Genomic DNA, 13,540 nt, shown 5'->3' on the forward strand with positions numbered 1-13,540 from the left:
ACTCTTCTCTTGGTCAGTTCCTGCATGTCAAGTGCACAATTTCTATATTCGAACTTAAACGTCTATATGTGAACTTAATCTCAAGAAAGACGATTTGGCTGAATTGGTAAAACCGATTTCATGCGCTGTGGAAGTGAACTTTATGCGAAGCAGCTGGAGTACCAATCTATGTTGAAATTAGGTTTTGCGTGAATTGTTGCAGGCTAGATTATTCTTCTGATGAATGGAGTTCTTATGCACTTGATGTCGTCCCGTCAAGAGTGTTGACTGGACTGGCATATAAAGGCAGTTAGGGCATGGTCTTACATATTGTTTGAAATTACATTAGGGCCGATATGTGTTTTATCAAATCGAATACATGTAGCGGTGTGTTGACGAGGGTATCTTTAATGGCAGTATTCTGACTATTTACCTTAACTCGAATTCTTCTGTACATCCTGGAGTCTACAAGCTAGACAGCTGCCGGCATCTTTAATATGAACGCTCCGCCGAGTGTCCTGCAACTTGACGCTGACACTGACACCACGTACGTTTGGGGTCTGTTGCCAGCATGCTAACCATACATACAAGCCTACCGACGTATCTCGGCAAAACCGCCCACCACTTAGAGGCTGGCATCAAACTAGTCGTGGCTACGCATCGAAGTGTTTGAGTTAAAGGGGCTGGCGGCTGTACTGTTCTTTACATAAAATCGGACAACTAAAGCTGGAAGAAATTCATGTTTTCAAAATGTGGTGCATTGAAGCAGTCATGTGGCTTTGTGGTAGAACTGAATTCATTGCTTTTATGATCAAAATGAATTGATGCTTCAACATAACAATTGTTGTACAGTATTTCAACATGCAGCATTTTCAAAGAAATTGAAGCTAAACTTTAAAAAAGCCATAGGTGTGAGTCTATGGCCTAGTGCAATGTTAATTCGCAACCTAACTTCTGTGTAGGAATGTTAAAAGATGAGGTAGCATATTGTATGAGGATCTAGAACAGTAACTTGATACTTTGCACACTTAATGCTTAGGTCCTCTGTGACCTCGCATATGCGTAATATAATTTGCTTATTAAAAATTTTCACAGCGCTAAGTTTTACTATAGTGAATTAAAACAAGCATAAATTCTACTTTAGCGAATTGAAACAAGCATGAATACTTTATGAGGTTAACCTCTCTAGACCATATATAAATTACTTACACACTAAATATTGGCTCGGTAAGTACTGGGTACAATAACTATGAATTCACCAGTATTTCTTATCACCATACTCATCGTACATCTAGTGTTATCTCTATATTTCTTTGCAGACTTAATAAGACAATATGAATGCATGCTGCACAAGAAGCAAGACTTCATTGACGCCTTCATGATGTATTGCCCCAAAGAGTGGCTTAAAAGGTGTATTTAAATTTTTTTCATTAGTCAACGCCCTGTTGTGAGCTATGAGCACATTTATGTGTTGCTGTAGCACTCCATGACAGGCTGTATAAACGGCTATTTACCCTTCACTATTCCTGCTTCCTATTTTTTTCTTCATAGACCACATGAAGAGCAGATTTGCATTCAGGTTGTCTGCTCTAAAATATTCCTCAAAAATTGAGGCCGAATATTTGCCTTTCAAGACTTTTTCAAATAATTCAGCTTTATGGCCTTTGTACTTCTGCTCAATTTCGTCTTATGTGGATACACAAAAAAACAAAACAAAATTAATTGCTTTCACATTCACTCTGTTACAGGTACCCGGTTAAATCCGCTTTTACTTCCTCAAAAAGGTGACTTTGGCCCGAAAAAAACATTGGTACGCGTCAGCGCAAGCAATTGCCAGGTAGAGACAAGAAGTGATGGTCAAATTTATAGCTTCATTATTGCACGCACAGGTACATCATGAAGGCAGTACAAAAGAATGAATAGAGACTAGAAACCAAGCCAATGTGGGCATCGGAGAATTCAGCTACCGGCCATAATCTGCCAGCCACCTGGAAATGTAAGCAGAATAAGCATTTATTTGCATTAATACTTACGGTCAGGTTTTTATAGTAGTGCATATATAATACAACAATCCTTTCAGAGACTTGACATCGTCACTACGGGAAAAGGAACACATACTGTGTTTGAAAATTCAGAGATGGAACTCTTCAAAACTTGCGGCATTTATGGAGATCGTAGCAAGCGTAAAATATGCATGGCTGGCGAGATTGTGACTGCGTAAAGGTTGGCCAGTGGTTACAGTCCCTTGGAGCACTGTTTACCACCAATGGCATTGTCACTGGGAATATTCCGTTAGATGGGGCCATCCGGTTCAGTAGTGCAAGCACTACCAAGGTAAGTTTGTTCGAGCACCATTTTCTCTACTTTGCTGTAGTGCAGATTTGTTAATTCAAGCTATTTTGACTCTTGGAATCATCAGGCACCCAAGTCACCGTTATCCCTTTTGAAATGAGTGAAGAGACTTGCCAGTCTGTTGTGCGAAATACCTGGCGTATAGCCCAATACACACTTCACATACCAAGAATAATTGCATGGTGCGGGTGCAAATAAAAGAGGTAAAAAATGTTTGTATAAAAAATCTGATAAGTATGCTTTTTCGTCTGTAGTTGCAAGAATGCTTAAAGTTGGCAAGCTCGTGTTTGATAGTCATTAGATGTGAAGACAAGCACTGAAACGCACCAAGCAAGCCTGATAAAGGCTTCCTTAACTGCGACATAGCTGCCTGAAGTTCGAATAATTGAATACCAAGACGTGCCGTAGCATCGGAAAATATTTGCTTGACCATGGGCTGGAGCTTCTGCACCAACTAAACAGCTGGCATGCTATCAAAGATGTCTGTGATAAATATAGGTTAATCATTTGCAGTGTAGCGAAAGCTCTAAGAATGCTCTTTGAAGCCAGGTACTGCCATTACTTTTTGTGATTTGCTCTTAAATTTAGAACTGAAAGGAGAAGTAAAAAGGTCAAAGTTATCTTTATGCCAACCATTGTTCATTCATAAGGAAGATAATACACACTTCACGTGGCGAATGTCAAGAGGCTCTCTGTTGTGCAGATTTATTGTCTAAAAAGATGTTTCTGTGTGCCTCGTCTTGGTCTGACATTTCATAGCCCGCTAACTGACTTCCTGCCTAAAATTGGAAATATTTCGTTAACGCTCATCGTTTTTGTTTATTCATGTCTAATAAGCAATATGGGTGATGTGTAACTGCCTGTTATTCACCTTGAACACTGTGAAATGGTGCCTAGACCTAATTTGCCCTAATATTTGCATGCGGCAGACATTTACGGCGTCTTTCGTGACCAGTGTTGTGATATCATACCAGCTTTCGCTGTAAAATATAGAACCTGCAAAGAGCATTTATAGCACAACTGTGAAATGACTAAGCACCCACCAAGCCCTGATTAGTAATGATAGCAAAACTAGGTATGTCGAACAGGTGAAGTGCGGTGTCCGCACATTGCGCTGTCGTTGTGACTTACCAACCTATTGTGAATGTCCTGTAATAAAAAACACGTTCATGTTCGGCACATTTACCTAGGTATGAGGAGCCTGCAGTGTCAGAGTAGGCTTTCTGTGAAGCACTTTATTCTAATAATGTGCTTCCTGATCTTGGATTGTCAATGTTGCTAAATTTGCAGGCTAATTTGGCCTGATGCTGACTTCTCAACTTTACTCGCTGTTCGGCATGGATGTCTCGGCCCAAGCTATCAATTATTAGAACTACAACGCTCCTATAAACGGTAAGTGCTACCAAAGTACTCTGAAAGTTTTTCAAGTGACTCTCCTGTCGTTTTACAATTGAAAAGAAGCTTTCGAAAGAAGGCAAATGCTGAAAGGGTAGTAAGATAGGTGTGCTAATTAGACTGCAAGCTTCGCGTGTACATTGTAGCAGCAGAAGACCAAGACCGGGTTGATTGGCGGATCATGCGAAATGCTTTCAGTGGGCGCAGTCAGGTTGATGATGACGAAAAGCACATTATCCCTACACCCAAGTTGCCTAAAGGGCTTGTGTTTATTCACAATTTTCACAAATGCTCAATTGGTTCATCAGTGTTGCGTGTGTCAGTGCGAAGATAGGCTACGATTGCCAGCAGTGGTTAGCTCATTTATACCACTCAACTGCAGCTTGCAGACTTATGGGCATGCATTTGGAATGTTTATTGCATAAAAGCAGAAAAGGAGCACTAGAATGAAATCTGCTGAACAATTGTGGTGTTTGTATACGGTATTTTGTTTAGCCAGTTTCCAGCAATGCAATAACTTCATAGTCGGAGACACATTGGCTTGCCTTCAGGCCTAAATTGTATTGATGATTCAACATAAAATAATAATGTACAGTGTTAACAATGCAGGTTGGTGAAATAAATAAGCTGTTTCAAAAACTAATTAGTGTGAGTTTCTTGCTTTATGAATTCAGTTGATTTTAAATCAACTTTACTTAACGTAGTAATGTTGAATAGTGTAGCACTTCAGGTAATATCAAGTAGTAAGCTTGTGATTTCAATTCACTGATACTACAATAATACAAGTCATATTGCAGGTTTGCTCTTGATATTTTTGAGAAGAGGATATTACGTTAGAGTAACAAGAGCCCATGTAAGGTTATGCTCTATAGGCCCTATATAAAGAACTTGGCAGCAGGTTTTTAAAAAAGTGTTTACAATAGGTTTGAATTAGCCATCATTTCTGTCCACTGTACCCATATTATTATATCAATTGTGGGTAATTGTACTTGCAGGTCCTCTAAGACGTTATGAAAGTCAAGGTCGGGAATGAATGGCCACACCATCAAACCCTTCACGATGAAATGGCTCACGAGCAGCTTCTGGTTGTCCATTGGCGCTTCTTTAGACTGTCACTCTCAAGGCTCTCCTTTCTCTCTACCTAGTGATCTGTAATTCTGCCCATCTCTGTTTGAATTTCTCACTATCTGCATTTGTCTGTCCATTCCTCTGCCTGCATATCTCTTAATGTTTGTCTACGTCATTGTCTGTTCACGTTGCTCTGTATGCCTCGATGTACACGTTCGTCTTGCACCATTTCACTGTGTCCCTCTGTAGTCTTTTGTCAGTCTCTGACTGCGTATGTCCGTTCATCTGCCTGTGTCTGTTAGTCTGTGTTTCTGTCTACTTTCATAATTTGTCTCTCTGCATTTACCTGCGCGTAAATGTCTGTTATTGTTTTCTTGTATATCTGTCTAAATTTGTCTGTCTGACCGTTTGCCTGTCTCAATTTAGCTGCTATGATTCAGCCCTGACTATCCGAAAATCTGATGTTTCGCCAATACGTGCATGTTCAGCCCTTTGTCTGTATCCATGTCGGTCCATGGATCTGTCCGCCTGCCTGTCTCATTTTGTGCCTATCAGTGCGTCTCTGTACGCGAATTTTTGTGTATCTATCCATCTGTCCGTTTGTCTTTCTCTCTCTCTCTCTGTCAGTCTCTTCATGCGTTATTTTCACTGTCCATCTGTCCGAGTCTGTGCCTTTATCTTGCCCGTCAGTCCGTCTCTTCATACGTGGGTGTTCTGTGCATCTATCTGTGTCTATTTCTCTGTCTGTGTAAGTCTCTCCCTTATTGTCTTTATCCAGTGTTTTCACTGTCCATCTGTCTGCATTCATGCCTCTATCCTTCGGTGTATTATGGTGGGTCTCTGTGTTTCTCCATCCGTTCAACCGTCTTTGCATCCATCCGGCATTCTGTCTGTCTTTTAGGGTGAAGCTCCTTACGGCATGGGTCATTTCCTCCTCTATAGTGGTAATATGTAGCCACCTCCAATTTGAGTCGCTCGTTAGAGGGTGTTGTATAAGTGCTTAGGAATTATATAACAAGATGGCATAAGGGGTTTTCACGGCATATCTGCAGAGTGAATGATGAGTGGGGCGAAACATTTGCACGTCCGACCGTCCGCACGTGCATTCTTGCATCTGTCGTGCATCCGTATCTTCGTCCCTCCGCCCGTCTGTGCATCCGTCCGTCCGTCTGTGCATCCGTCCGTCCGTCTGTGCATCCGTCCGTCCGTCTGTGCATCCGTCCGTCCGTCTGTGCATCCGTCCGTCCGTCTGTGCATCCGTCCGTGGATCCGTCCGTGGATCCGTCCGTGGATCCGTCCGTCCGTCCGTGCATCCGTTCGTCCGCCCATGCATCAGTCTCTTAGTCCGTCCGCCGGTCCGTGCGTCCCTCCACCTGTCCGTTCGCTGTGCATCTGTGCGTCCGCTCTACGTCCGTCTGCTTTGCCTTACTCGTAGTCATTCACCCCAGAAATATGCAGTGATTTTTTTGGCCCTGCTGACTGTCATTCCCAGCCAGTCGATCAAGTCACACAAAACTGACCCACTTGACTGGCTCGTAATGACTGACACATTGTCTGGTATAACACAGATCACCATTGCCCAAGACATTGCAAGGAGCTGGAAGCTCGTGTAGTGATGTGTTAGTACAAAGCTGGTGCTTGACCTGCGAGAGCTCGTTCTTTAGGCTGTGTGTCTTTCTTAATCTTCCTCCCTGTCTCTTTATGTTTTTGTTGGTCTTTTTGTCAGTCTTTCTTACTCTCGTCTATCTGTCCATCCATTCATTTGTCTGTATGTCCATCTTTTCTCCATCCATATGCTGGTCCAAATGTCTGTCTGCCCATTTATCTGTGTAGCTGCGTCTCTCCATTCACACGTTCGTTCGACAATCTGTGTATGTGTGACAATCCCCCTATACGTGTATCCACATGTCTGTTCGTTTGTCTTTCTGCCTGAATTTGCACTTTACGTTCTTTCTTCTAGACTGTCCGTCTGTTGTTCCAGCCCGTCTTTTTCTCTGTGCATCTGTACATCTCTGTTTCTGTCTGTTTGTCTGCCCCTCCAAGCATCTCTCCCTATATGAATTTCCTGATTATATGTCCATCTGTTAGTTCGTCTGTGTGTCTGTGACCGTCTCGTAGTCCGTTATTTTCCACGTCCATCTCTTGCGTCGGTGTCTCTATGCTGCCCGTTTCATGACCGAATCGATGGTCATGAAAGTTTGTTCCTCAGAGGATACTGCTGGGGCCATGTCTTTATCGTGTGTGCTGTGTATAGGCCTCAATCGGCTTCCCCTGAATACATTTCTAAACTGTGCGTTCATATGGCTCAGTTTTCGAACAACAGGGTGATACTCACCGGTGATTTTATTATTCCGTGCATTGATTGGCGTGACTCCGTTTCCTTTGTCGATGTGGACATAAACCCTCTTGCGGATATTATGCTTATGTGTGATCTAAAACAAACTGTTACAGAGTACACCAGAGAAGCTGGAAGTGCCTGTTCGGTATTAGAGTTAATTTTTATTAGTAATGATATTTCTACATACTCTGTGGATATGGTTGATGGTGTGTCGGACCACAAGGCGGTGTACCTTACCTTTCCGCTTGGTGATGCGAAGTTGCACAAAAAACAAGGAAAAAAGGTAATAAAAGATTTCGCTAAGGCCGATGACCATGCAATACTTGACTGTTTGTGGGAATTTTCCGATAACATCCTGGGCTGCGTCACAACTCTCTGGGATGCTCTGAAACAAACTATTCATCATTGCATTGAAAAATTTGTCCCCTTCAAATATGTTCGCACTAAAATAACCCGTGGATGACAAGAGAAATCATTCATTTACACTGTAGGCTAAAACGAGCCAAAAACATAAAAACCAGTTAGTGAGATATCTAAATTAAAAGTCAACCTTGCTTCAAAACTCTCCGACGCAAAAACTAGGTATTTCACTCATTCATTACCTGAATTTTTGACAAAAAGCCCTGAAAAATTCTGGCGATATTTAGAAGAAACGACTGCTACGCCCAGTCAAATAACTGTTGATGGTTCCATTGTAAATGATGCGTCGGTTGTCGCTGATCAGTTTAACAGATACTTCTGGTCCGTATTTTCTGCTCCCCAACATGAATCACCACATGACAATCTTCTTCCAGCAATGTCTTCCGAGTTCATAACTTATGAGGGCATATTTTCTTTGCTGCTTAATCTGAAAAATAAATTTTCAGCTGGTCCAGATAATATCCCAAACACATTCTTGCGTAAATATGCCGAACCCGTTGCGCACATTTTAACAAGCGTTTTTCGCCTCTCCTTGGACAATTCCTTCATTCCTGATGACTGGCGCATGGCACGTGTAGTACCGGTGTTTAAGAAAGGGGATCGTTTAAACATTGCAAACTACAGGCCTATTTCCTAAACGTGTACGTCATGTGAGCTATTAGAACACATAGTATCACATTACATCGCAACATTTCTTGAAGAAAACCACCTGCTGTCGCCTATACAGCACGGATTTAGAAAAAAATTATCGACCCCAACGCAGCTAGTTACAACAATTCATGAGTTTACGTCGTCGCTGGATACGGGGAATCAAATTGATGCTATTTTTTTAGATTTTAGTAAAGCCTTTGATCTTGTCACGCATAGCAAACTCATTTCTAAATTATATATCCTAGGTCTACCTGTTAACCTTATTGACTGGATCCGTTCTTACCTTCACAATCGCAAGCAGTATGTTAAAGTAAATGACTGCATGTCTGGTATTCTACCAGTATCATCAGAAGTTCCTCAAGGTAGTGTTTTGGGACCTATTCTCTTTCTAGTGTATATAAATGGCATTGTTGAATCAATAGACACATCACAAGTCCACATAAAGCGTTTTGCAGATGACTGCATTATTTATAAAACGATTACTGCTCCGAATGACCAGAAGTGCCTGCAATCCAACCTTTGTGCCATTTCTAAGTGGTGTGAAGATTGTTCAATGAAATTAAATAGTGATAATTTAGTTGTCATGACTATAACAAATAAGAAACACCGTTTTAATTATACGTATCTGAGGTTAAGGAATATAAATATGTGGGCGTCACAATTACAAGCCACCTAACATGGTCAAGCCGCATTAATAAAACATGCTCATCTGCTTCTAGAAAGCTCGGTTTTTTGAAACACAAATTAAAAACAGTGCCCTCAGAAATCAAAATGTTGATTGATTGATATGTGGGGTTTAACGTCCCAAAACTACTATATGATTATGAGAGACGCCGTAGTGGAGGGCTCCGGAAATTTAGACCACCTGGGGTTCTTTAACGTGCACCCAAATCTGAGCACACGGGCCTACAACATTTCCGCCTCCATCGGAAATGCAGCCGCCACAGCCGGGATTCGATCCCGCGACCTGCGGGTCAGCAGCTTAGTACCTTAGCCACAAGACCACCGCGGCGGGGCGGTTAATAATTCAGAGTACTCGGTACTCTATTATCAGAGAGCTGAAAACTGTCCCTGTGACAGAGTTTGCCTTGTCACTTATAGGAAGTGTTGTGTTTCGAAGAAGTCGTTAACAATTTACAGTACTTGGTACTGTACTATGGTAGAGCTGAAAACCGTTCCACGTGCTCGTAGTAATGCGGGTCTTTACTCCTCCGATATTAATTAGTGTTTAGAAAGTGCACACGTGTATGTGCGTTTAGAAAAAGTGATTTACGATTTAGAGTGCTTAGTGCTCTACTATGGGAGAACATAAAGCCGTCCCGTGGACGGGATCCCTTCAGAACCCTAGAAAGTGCATATATATATATATATATATATATATATATATATATATATATATATATATATATATATATATATATATATATATATATATATATATGTAACGTTCATTTGAAAAGGGTGGGGCCCCTTTTCCAGGGCTCCACTGGCTTTAGGGGCCCGCGGTGCCTGGTCGAGAAGCGCTAGCTGCACTCCCAGATCCTCGCTGGCGAGCAAAGTCTCCCACTGCTCCCTTGCGAAAATTTTGCCGGCAATTTGCGGCGAGTCAATTTCGGTTGGCCTTTTCCCACAATCCCACGTTATGGGGCCAGAGTAGGCCTGCCTCCGCACCACGGACAACTATCTCTGTACATCGCAAGGTGAATAGCATGCTTCAACGAAATATTTGGATATGTGTTTCTTTGTATACGGCGCCAGTCATAAGAATTCCGGCCGGGTAAAGCTGTGTGTGGTACACTGTACCTTCGTCGCTCAAGCCGTTGGTTGTGCAAGGATATGTCGCGGTAAAAAGGGGCTGTCGTCGGAGTTGTAGGCCGCTCGGTTGGTTAAAGCACGAGCTGCGCCGTCCGCTCTCTCATTGCCATCGAGTCCTGCGTGACCCGTGCACCAGATGATGGCATGGTCCTGCGTTAGGTCCTGTCCTAATAGACGAATGGTGTTGTGTGGCAGTCTTCCCGTGAGAAAGAGTCTACATGCGACCATGGAATCGGTGAGAACAAGGGACGATCGTCCCAGAATATCCTTAGCTTTAATAGCAAGCGCGATAGCTAAAGCCTCAGCGTTATTCGCGGACGCGACTCGTGCCGTGGCGCGATAGCTAAAGCCTCAGCGTTATTCGCGGACGCGACTCGTGCCGTGGCGCAAGTCAAAAGGCCTTGAGCCGGGGCCGCTCCTACGACTGCGAGCACGTACTTGTTTGTGCCGCATAGGACGACATCTGTGTACACCGTGTCCGGATTGTTCCCGAATTGCCGCTGTAACTTGCGAGCTCGTGCACTCCTACGACCTTTGTGATATCGGGGGCTCATGTTTTTTCGGGGGGAATAGGGTATACTAGAATCTTTTCGCGTAGCTGTTTAGCCATGGACTCCAGTTCCTCTCCCGCATACTGGGGACGAGCTGGCTAACCTACACGGCGTAGCAATTTTCGCCCTGTAGTGGTTAAGTCAAGCCTCTCCCGTTGAGAAATGAGCACCACTGTGCCTAACTCCTCATAATTATTGTGTATACCGAGGGCTTCTAGACGTTCTGTGGACGTTCCAAGTCTTGGCCGAGAGCCGCCTTGTACGATGTTCGTATCAACGCATGTAGGGCATTTAAATCAGTTTTATTGATCTCCTGGAAAGGAAGACTATATGTCAGCCGACTGAGGCCAAAAGCCTGAACCAACCGGAGCGTCTCAGCTTCCTTCAAACCTTTTCGGTGATAAGTGACTTTATAAATCATACGGGAGATCTGCTTCTCCGTCGTTCTGAGGGTTTTTATTGTGTGGTCCACTCGCTTGTTGCTTTGTAGCCACAGTCCGAGGACTCGCATTTCCTGTACCTCTTTCATCTTGTGGTCTCCTAGAAAGAGGTTGACCGGCTCGTGAATGCGGCGGCCTCTGCCTCGGATTCTAATAAATTCCCATTTATCGGGAGCACAGCTCATTCCGCTCTGATAAGCGAAGTTGTCAACAGTGGTCACTGCGTCTTGTAGGATTTGTTCTTTTTGTCCCAAAGAGCCACTGTTGGCCCATAGGGTAATATCATCCGCATAGAACGCGTACGCTAGCCCTGAAACGCTGTCTAGTCATCTCGCTAAGCGTCTCATGCCGATGTTCAAGAGAAGAGGAGAGGCACCTTATGGTGTGCCTCTATTGGGCATAGGAAACGGATCTGAGCGTGTATTGCCTAGGCCTGTTGTAGCAGTGCGAGAGGTTAGAAAAGAGCGAACGTAGTCATATATCTTTTGCCCACAATCGATGTCATTTATCTCAGATAAGATCAGCTCATGGGACATAGTGGCAAATGCACTTTTCAAATCAAGAGCTAAGACGAAATGTTCTGCACCAACCGTGGTATTGAAGAGTACCTCTTCCCTAAGTAGAAGGAAGACGTTCTGCGTTGCCAAATGTTGGCGAAACCCAAACATGTTTGTTGGGAAAAGGTTCCGATCTTCAATGTAAGTCGTGAGACGGGTGTGAATCACCTTTTCAAATAATTTGCTAAGACAGGATGTTAATGATATTTGTCTTAGATTTTGTAGGTCGGGTGTTTTTCCTGGCTTCGGAATAAGAATAATTTTGGCTTCCTTCCAATGTTGAGGAACCACGCCCTTCTCCCATACCTGTTCATTAAAATACCGAGTGAGATGTTCCAGGTGTTGATCGCTCAGATTCCGAATCATCGCATTTGTTAGCTGGTCAGGTCCGGGGACAGTATTGCGCTTTGCTGCTTGCGCGGCCGCGAATAGTTCTGCCTTGGTGATCGGTGCGTCGAGCACTGCGTTTTCCTGGCCTTGGTATGCTAAAGTGCACGGGGGAGTTGTGAACGTGCCTATGTACTTGTCTCGAAGCTTAGCGAGGAGGGCGTCATCTGTTCCTGGGAATTCCCCAGCGAGCTTCTTAAGAGTTCGGTTTGCTGCCGTTTTGGTTTTACCAGGTTCCATTATGCTGTGCAGTATTGCCCATGTCTTGGAGGTGTGTAAGGTTCCTCGGAGTGAGTCGCGAAAATTCGCCCAGCTCGCCGTCTCCAACTGCTGCGCGTAAGCGTTAGCCCACTCAGATATCTCGGCAATTCTATGGCGCAATTTTCTATTTAGTCGCTGTTGTTTCCATCGCTTTCCATCACTTTTCAACCCTCTCCTGGATTCCCACATATGTATCTGATGGGTATCGACTACCGGGGTTTCTGCTGTGAGCGTAACCCGCTTAGAAGTTGCTTTGTGAGACTCTCGTATATGCGTTGCCCAATCTTCAGCGTTATCCGGTAAAATTTCGGGCAGTGGGACTTTACGATAAGTTACCCAATTTGTTAATACAACATGGCCATGAGACTGCCGAATTTTGGGGGATGCAATCGACACGCTAAAAATATAATGGTCACTGCCGAGATTCCCTTCTAGGTTGCTCCAGAACACCTCGTCAACATTATTTATGAATGCAAGATCAGGAAATGTGTCTGCGCTGACGCTGTTACCCAATCTTGTCGGGTGTTGCGGGAGTACGAGAAGTTGAAGCCCATGCGCATCATCAACTCGCTCGAGTTCCCGGCCTTTCGGGGTATCTTTTCGGTATCCCCAGGTAATGTGAGGGGCATTAAAGTCCCCGAGAAGCAGTAGTCGATCCTGGATGGTGGAATTACTCTTGGCATACCGAATGAGCGCGTCAAAATCGGCCCTCTTTTTCTTAGGGGAGCTATACACGTTCGTAATTATGGTTTTGGCTTTGCTACGCTTGTGCGGTAGTATACTTATGATTTGGTGATTAATGCTGCTAGTTACCAGATAATCGATACTGGTCGTTATTTCCTTAAGAACCAACGTGGCGACATTAGGGTAGTCTGGATTTGATATCGTGTAGTAGCCAATCAATTCGACTGGCTTATTGCCAGCCTCTTGCAGACAATGGAAGGTGCGGCAATTCCATTGCCAAATTTCGAGATATTCGGTGTGCGCTCGTGTTTTACTCGCCATAGAGAGTGCTATCACTGTCCGAGATTGGGAGTTGCTTCGGACGACGGATAGACTGAGCACCCGGGCTGCTTTTAGGCGGTTTAAGAACAGTGGCCTTTATGCTGGCAATAGATTCGTCGACATAACTTTTTAGGTTCTGAAATTCAGAAAACATTTGCTGCTGAAAGCTTTGCATGCTTTGCAGTGGCTGCATTACTTGTCAATGTACCTTCCGTAGAATTAGACTCGATCGTAACCTGGCCAGATGTGCCGGTTGCTTTAGAAAGTGTTTTTTAGGAGCGGAGCTCCTTAAGGCGTGGGTTGTGCGTCCCCTGTATGTAG

The 13,540-nt window shown here is 43.8% G+C and overlaps 1 long non-coding RNA gene across 1 annotated transcript; it reads left to right on the top strand.

Annotated features, from left to right (window-relative positions):
- The first annotated feature begins 3,625 nt into the window (after positions 1-3,625).
- On the top strand, positions 3,626-5,701 carry LOC142768477 (uncharacterized). Its single transcript, XR_012885305.1, has 2 exons — positions 3,626-3,723; positions 4,722-5,701. It is a non-coding gene; the product is annotated as an uncharacterized LOC142768477 (long non-coding RNA).
- Positions 5,702-13,540: the final 7,839 nt, after the last annotated feature.

This window comes from Rhipicephalus microplus, chromosome 8, assembly GCF_043290135.1.
Source record: "Rhipicephalus microplus isolate Deutch F79 chromosome 8, USDA_Rmic, whole genome shotgun sequence".
NCBI lineage: Eukaryota > Metazoa > Arthropoda > Arachnida > Ixodida > Ixodidae > Rhipicephalus > Rhipicephalus microplus.